We start from the raw sequence: 7,012 nt of genomic DNA, 5'->3' as shown, positions 1-7,012 counted from the left end.
CTTGGCCCATTTCGATTAACTAAGCAGAAAGTGGTCAAACAATCTTTTTACATTCTAATATTTTCTTTAATTTTGACGAGTAAAGATTTGAATCTTTGCGAATCTCTTTTATCTTCTGTGCTGATTAAAATTCTGTTCCAATAATTTTAATCAACCAATGTGCCCTATGATTTGTCTTGCCTTGAGATAGGGTCAAATTATATTAATAAAGAGGTGCTCTATTAAACTGTTAACACAATGGAAGAACTTTTTCTAAATTGGGAGTCTAAATAAAGTCACTGCTTTCACGTATCTAGGGGCCAAATTGCAGAATAGGATTACTTCGAATGCCGATGTTGTTCTGTCAGACAGACGGAAGGTGTGTGGCGACAAAAGCTCGAAACCGAGGTGTGTTAGACCATCTGAAGCTTTGCTAGCCACACACGTTCGGACGGTCTCTCAGACAGTCTGAGCTTGAGTGGCGGGCAGTGTATAATAAAGATTAACTTTGGAAAATTTTCGAAAATGGAAAATTTTCGTTTGTGAAACTTTGTTTTTTTTTTTTTTTTTTTTTTTTTTTTTTGGGGTTTTTTTTTTGGGGGAAAATTTTTTTTTTTTTGGGGCCCTTCCGGAGACCATTGGGTTTCCCCTCGACCAGCTGCAGACACAGCGTATTGTCCGAGAATTCAATATGGCGCCAACGAATTCCCTCCTTATTCTATTCTATTCTATTCTATTCAAAACTTACTTGGCTTGATCATCCAGAACACACAGGAGACCATTGGGTTTCCCCTCGACCAGCTGCAGACACAGCGTATTGTCCGAGAATTCAATATGGCGCCAACGAATTCCCTCCTTATTCTATTCTATTCTATTCTATTCAAAACTTACTTGGCTTGATCATCCAGAACACACAGGAGACCATTGGGTTTCCCCTCGACCAGCTGCAGACACAGCGTATTGTCCGAGAATTCAATATGGCGCCAACGAATTCCCTCCTTATTCTATTCTATTCTATTCTATTCAAAACTTACTTGGCTTGATCATCCAGAACACACAGGAGACCATTGGGTTTCCCCTCGACCAGCTGCAGACACAGCGTATTGTCCGAGAATTCAATATGGCGCCAACGAATTCCCTCCTTATTCTATTCTATTCTATTCTATTCAAAACTTACTTGGCTTGATCATCCAGAACACACAGGAGACCATTGGGTTTCCCCTCGACCAGCTGCAGACACAGCGTATTGTCCGAGAATTCAATATGGCGCCAACGAATACCCTCCTTGTTGTATTCTTCCTGTTCGTATTGAAACACGTGCTGGTTGAAGTAGTACTGCAGGTGTTCGTTGGCGTAGTTGATGCACAGCTGCTCGAAACTACCAACGAAAAATTAAATGAAAGAAAAATTTTAGTTTGGAAAAAAATAAGCGGAAAGTAATTTAAGTAAAAAAATAATTGGAGTAAAAAGTACCGTAAAAAGTTAGAGAGCAACTAACTGCCAAAGAAAATTTGCGAAACAAAATTTGGTTGGACTGTGACAGCGAAAAATTTAGTAAAGAAAAAGAGTTTTGTTTTTTTGTTTTTTTTTTTTTTTTTTTTTTTTTTTTTTTTTTTTTTTTTTTTTAAGAGGTTTGACAGAGGGAACTTTAACTGCTATGGTCTTATCGTCCCGAAATCGAGGAGAGAAGGAAGACAGGATAGGAGAAAGCCAGCCGTTCCGAGAACGAACATTATCCCATCAGGATAAAATCCGCCCCGGGCGGGAATCGAACCCGCGGCCTAGCGTTTACAAGGCAGACGCTCTACCAACTAAGCTAACTAGGCTGGCATTTTTTTTTTTTTAGTTTCGCAATGTGAAAAAATATCGCCAGCCAGCCTAGTTCGCTTGGATTGTAGCGCGTTCTGCCTTGTAAGCGATAGGTTGTGGGTTCGATTCCCAGGCCGAAATTTATCTTAAACCGATAAGGTTCGTCCGAAATCGGAGAGAGAAAGAATACAGGATAGGAGAAAGACAGCCTTTCCGCGAACGAACCTCATCTGTTTATAATAAAATCCGCCCCGGGCGGTAATCGAACCCGCGATATAGCGCCTATAAGGCAGACGCGCTACCCTCCAAGCTGACTAGATTGGCGAACTCTCTTCCATTTCGCCCCGCGGCGATAGCACGTTGAATACACCAGTTCCCCACGGATCACTGAAGTTAAGCAACGTTGCGCGTGGTTAGTACCTGGATGGTGACCATCTGGGGAATTCGCTTTCTGCTGGGTTCTCGGTCCCACTGGGTGAGGTTGAATTGAGGAGGCGGGTAGCTTATCGCCGAATGGTGGGTAAAACCCCCCATCACGAGAAGACCTAAGTTGTTAAAAGTGATGTTAAAACCCCTATAGATTTCGGGACAATAAGACCTCTGCAGTTACAGTTCCCTCTATCAAACCTCTTCAACAAATCTAATATATGAAAATGAATATTTGTTTGTTTGTGTGTGTGTGTTTGTTCGAACTTTATGCCTGGCCAAACCACTCATCCGATTGCTATGCAACTTTGTCAACTTATTGCTTGCACACCCGTGAAGGTTAGAGGCCATTTTCCGGTTCGTTTTTGTTAAGCTACGCCGAGCAAGACCACTAAATGGATGAGTGACATGAACGGCCATGCCTTGAGGATTTACTAGCAGAAATCCGGAGCGAAGCTACGGGTTTCGGCTAGTAAGTAAATAATAATTTTAAACCCTGATTTCAATATAAAACGCGTCATTCCGTCCGACTGACGTCAAAAAAATTTCCATTTTATTTTTTTAAGACGCAACTTTAATTTCTTTTTTTCTGACATTTTTTTTCTTTTTTTATTAAAACATCAAATTTAAATAAATGCAAAATAATACCAGACTGCAATGGTACAGAGTTACTCTTGCCCCCTCTCTATACCTACAAATTTACAAATCCTCATCAGAAGACTTGTAAACAAAATATTGGGTGTATCAATAAATTGTATCACAAGTGGTGCGTAAAACTTTCTTTTGAACACCCTATAATATGTTTCAAAGAGCAGTTGGAAACCTTTACTACCACTCAAAGGCCAAAAAATCATAATACGTTAACCTAGGGTTAAAGTAATAATATGTTAATCTAAGGTTAAAATTATAGGTTAACCTAAGGTTAAAGTAGGTAAACCTAGTGTTAAAGTAATAATAGGTTAACCTAAGGTTAAATCAACGATTGGTTAACCTAGGGTTAAAGTTATAGTTTAACGTAGGGTTAAATCAACAATTGGTTAACCTAGGGTTAAAGTTATAGTTTAACGTAGGGTTAAATCATTGGAAATACTTTGCGAAATAATAATGATGTATTATACATATATCTGAAACTGACAACTAGAGGCACATCTGGAACTCTTTGGATAAGAAGAGTCTCACTGCTGTAGACACTTGCTGAAATAAAGACCCTTTTCCGGTTTAAATAATGGATTAAAAAAAAAAAAAAAAAATCATCGGTAAGGGATAGAGTGTTTGATTTGAAATACAAGATGAGTTTTTATTGCTTCTTGTAATTATTATGTTCGTAATTTTCATGTATTTGTGATTTAATTTTAATACCTTAGTGAGAGGTTATATTTTTACAATAATTAATTAATATCCTCTTTTTTTTTTTTTTTCAATTTTCATGTCAATATACCACGTGGTGTTTTTGCTTTCTGTGTGGAAAAAACCCTTGGATTTTTGTATCTCTTACCCTCAATGTATTTTTCCGTGTTTTTAATTGATAATAAGTTTGCTTTAACCCCATTTCGTAATTTGTCATGTTTGTAAACCTATTTTTTCCAAATCCAAATGCCCTTTTTGTACTGGAAATGTGAAATCGACTTGTGACTTCATTTTTAATTTTTCCTAGGAGATCGTAAGTTTCTCATGACCTCCATACCATTTTCCAGTCAAAATTTTCCGCTTTTCCCCGTCAAAATCTTCCATTTTTCGACTAATTTTTCCTTGAATTTCCAGACATAAAAGACAGGACCTCTTGAAATTTTTACACATTTAATTTTGATTGATTTTTCCTTCCACGAAACGTTGTGGGGTTGTGGCGCGGGGGGATTAGAATGTTTTATATTTAGGCGAAGAAAAACATTTCCCCCTCGTCATGATGTTCCATTGAAGAAAAAATAAAATGGCGAATCTGTGCTTTTTAGAATCCCCTACTTTTTTTTCCTAGAGAAAATTGTGAACTTTTACAAAGCCCATTGGATTTCTGTGTGGAAAAAACCCTTGGATTTTTGTATCTCTTACCCTCAATGTATTTTTCCGTGTTTTTAATTGATAATAAGTTTGCTTTAACCCCATATCGTAATTTGTCATGTTTGTAAACCTATTTTTTCCAAATCCAAATGCCCTTTTTGTACTGGAAATGTGAAATCGACTTGTGACTTCATTTCGTAATTTGTCATGTTTGTAAACCTATTTTTTCCAAATCCAAATGCCCTTTTTGTACTGGAAATGTGAAATCGACTTGTGACTTCATTTTTAATTTTTCCTAGGAGATCGTAAGTTTCTCATGACCTCCATACCATTTTCCAGTCAAAATTTTCCGCTTTTCCCCGTCAAAATCTTCCATTTTTCGACTAATTTTTCCTTGAATTTCCAGACATAAAAGACAGGACCTCTTGAAATTTTTACACATTTAATTTTGATTGATTTTTCCTTCCACGAAACGTTGTTGCCCGCTTCTTCCTTTTCCTTTCTCTCTTTTTCTAGCTCCTTTGTCCTTCCCCTGTCTCCTTCTCTCTCTTCTCCTTCCTTTCTCTCCTTGTGTCTTCTTTTCTGTCTTCTCTCTTTATCAACTTTACCTTTGCCCGCTTCTTCCTTTTCCTCTCTCTCCCTCTCGTACTTTTTCTCTCTCCCTCCTTCTCCCCTCTCCCTACTGTCTATCTCTTTTTCTCGTACGAATCGATATGGTACCCAATGACGTAAGTATGCTCTGATTGGTGGAAAATATCTCCCCCCCCCTCCTCTCTCTTTCGCATGTGGCACGGTACTGCGCTCTATGGAGAAAAACATCTGAGAGAAAGAGAGAGAGTGAAAAGGAGGGGAAGAGGAAAAGAGAGAGAGAGAGAGAGAGAGAGGTGGGGTTTCTCCTTGCTTTTTTCTTCTCTCAATTTTCGTTCGCGTTATATTGGGTCGAGAGAGAGAGAGAGAGAGAAAAAGCAGAAAGCTTGAATGAAAACTCGACGCCCCCTGGTGGTGAAAATGTGAACTTTCCATTGGGGACAGCATAGTACTGTCCCCCATTGCGCATAGGTATATCCTTTAAAGGCGACATTTTTAAAGGAATTTCTCTAATAATTGTATTATGGTTTCTTTTATTTTTGTTATTTCTCCTCTCTCTTCCTCTACTTCTCTCCTCATTCCCTCTCCCTCCCTCTATCTCTCTCCCTCCTCTTCCCCTATCTTTTTCTATCTCTTTTTCCTTCCCTTCTCCCTCTCTCTTCTTCTATATTTCTCTCCTTGTGTCTTCTTTTCTGTCTTCTCTCTTTATCAACTTCAAATTTGCCCGCTTCTTTCTTCCTTTTTTCGAACAAAATTTACTGATTTGGGGGCATTTTCTTGAAGGAATTCCCGAAATTTCCTGTAAGATAACTTATTTTTTGATTGCGGAATGATTTGGGAAGCAGGAAAAACAGGCATTTCAGTTTGATTTCTTCTCAGACGGTCCGTTTTGTACGTCCATTTTCATTCAATTAGGCATTGTCGGTACGGGTGAATTCGACATTTCGCCTGATACAAGGTTGATTTGGACCTTTTTTCCGCCAATTTCCGTCAATACATGAGTTCTTTAGATTTTAGATTGGTCTTTACATCGCACTTTGGGAAAATCAAGTTAGAAAACTGTCTTCAACAACTTGAGTAAGGAAAAAGCAATCATGCGATTGCTTTTTTCCTTTGACCTACTTTTGAGCTTACTCATTAAGTACCATTATTAACTGTTTATTTGAACTCTTTATTTAATGGATTGAAAAAGTACAATGATTGTACGGTTTGCATTGAAAAGAATGTAAAAAAAAAATAAAAAAAAAAACTAAACATTGTTTAAGATGATAAAGGTAGAAACACACTACTATCACCTCACGTGACGTGAGGGCAGTGTGGCTATCATGACAATATTATGGGAAAACTTTTGAAACACATCTTTCTGACTCCCATGAGCTCACGTGACGTGACATGACGTGATAGCAGTGTGTTTCTACCTGATGACTGCTTCTTAGCCATGTAAGGCTGATTTTATGTAATAAAGTCTTTAGGAGAAACCTGAATTGTATCTTTCATTTTATTTAAAGTTGTGTTGGAGCCAGCCTAGTTAGATTGGTTCGTAATGCGTCTGCCTCGTAAGTGCTAGGTCGCGGGTTCGATTCCCGCCCGGGGCGGATTTCATCCTGAACGGATAAGGTTCGTTCTCGTAACGGCTGGCTTTCTCCTATCCTGTCTTCCTACTCTCTTCACTTTCGAGACGATAAGGCCTTAGCAGTTACAGTTCCCTTTATAAAACCTATTTAAAAAAAGTTTTTACTATTTTGTGTGTGCTTAAAAAAAAAAAAAGTCTCTTACATCTTACTTAAAAATCACAGGAACGCCAATTTCCGTTAGGTACGTACTTTTCAAAACTTTCTCCCACCTCCTTTCCGGATCTAGCACAGGGGAGCGTGTTGAGGACGAGATTTTTCGAGAAAAATCCCACGACAACAGTAGGGGGATGGGATTTTACTTTTCATAAAACGTCCCTTTTCCCACCATAAATTCTTTGTTTATTTTTGATTTTTTGACTTGTAATTTTTATAAAAAAAAATTTCTGTTTCTCAAGACCTCACAACTTTCAACTTTTGAAGAATTAGAAGTAAAGTTTCGTTTTTCGTAGGTACTTACCTAATAATTAGTTTTCTTTTGGTTTTCTCAACCTCTTTTTATTCTTGCGCTAATTCAAGTCACAAGTGAGTGTTTCTGTTACCTACTATAAAGTACCTACTCTTTTTTGTCTACTGTCATCAAG

General features: G+C 37.9%; 1 pseudogene; it reads left to right on the top strand.

Moving 5' to 3' along the window:
- Nucleotides 1-2,130: 2,130 nt before the first annotated feature.
- LOC113470345 lies at nt 2,131-2,248 on the top strand (annotated as a pseudogene).
- Nucleotides 2,249-7,012: the final 4,764 nt, after the last annotated feature.

The sequence above is a fragment of the Diaphorina citri genome, unplaced genomic scaffold, assembly GCF_000475195.1.
Source record: "Diaphorina citri unplaced genomic scaffold, Diaci psyllid genome assembly version 1.1 scaffold1528, whole genome shotgun sequence".
Taxonomy (NCBI): Eukaryota; Metazoa; Arthropoda; class Insecta; order Hemiptera; family Psyllidae; genus Diaphorina; species Diaphorina citri.
Note: the sequence above shows the minus strand (reverse complement) of the source record. Positions and strands in the feature narration are given on the sequence as shown.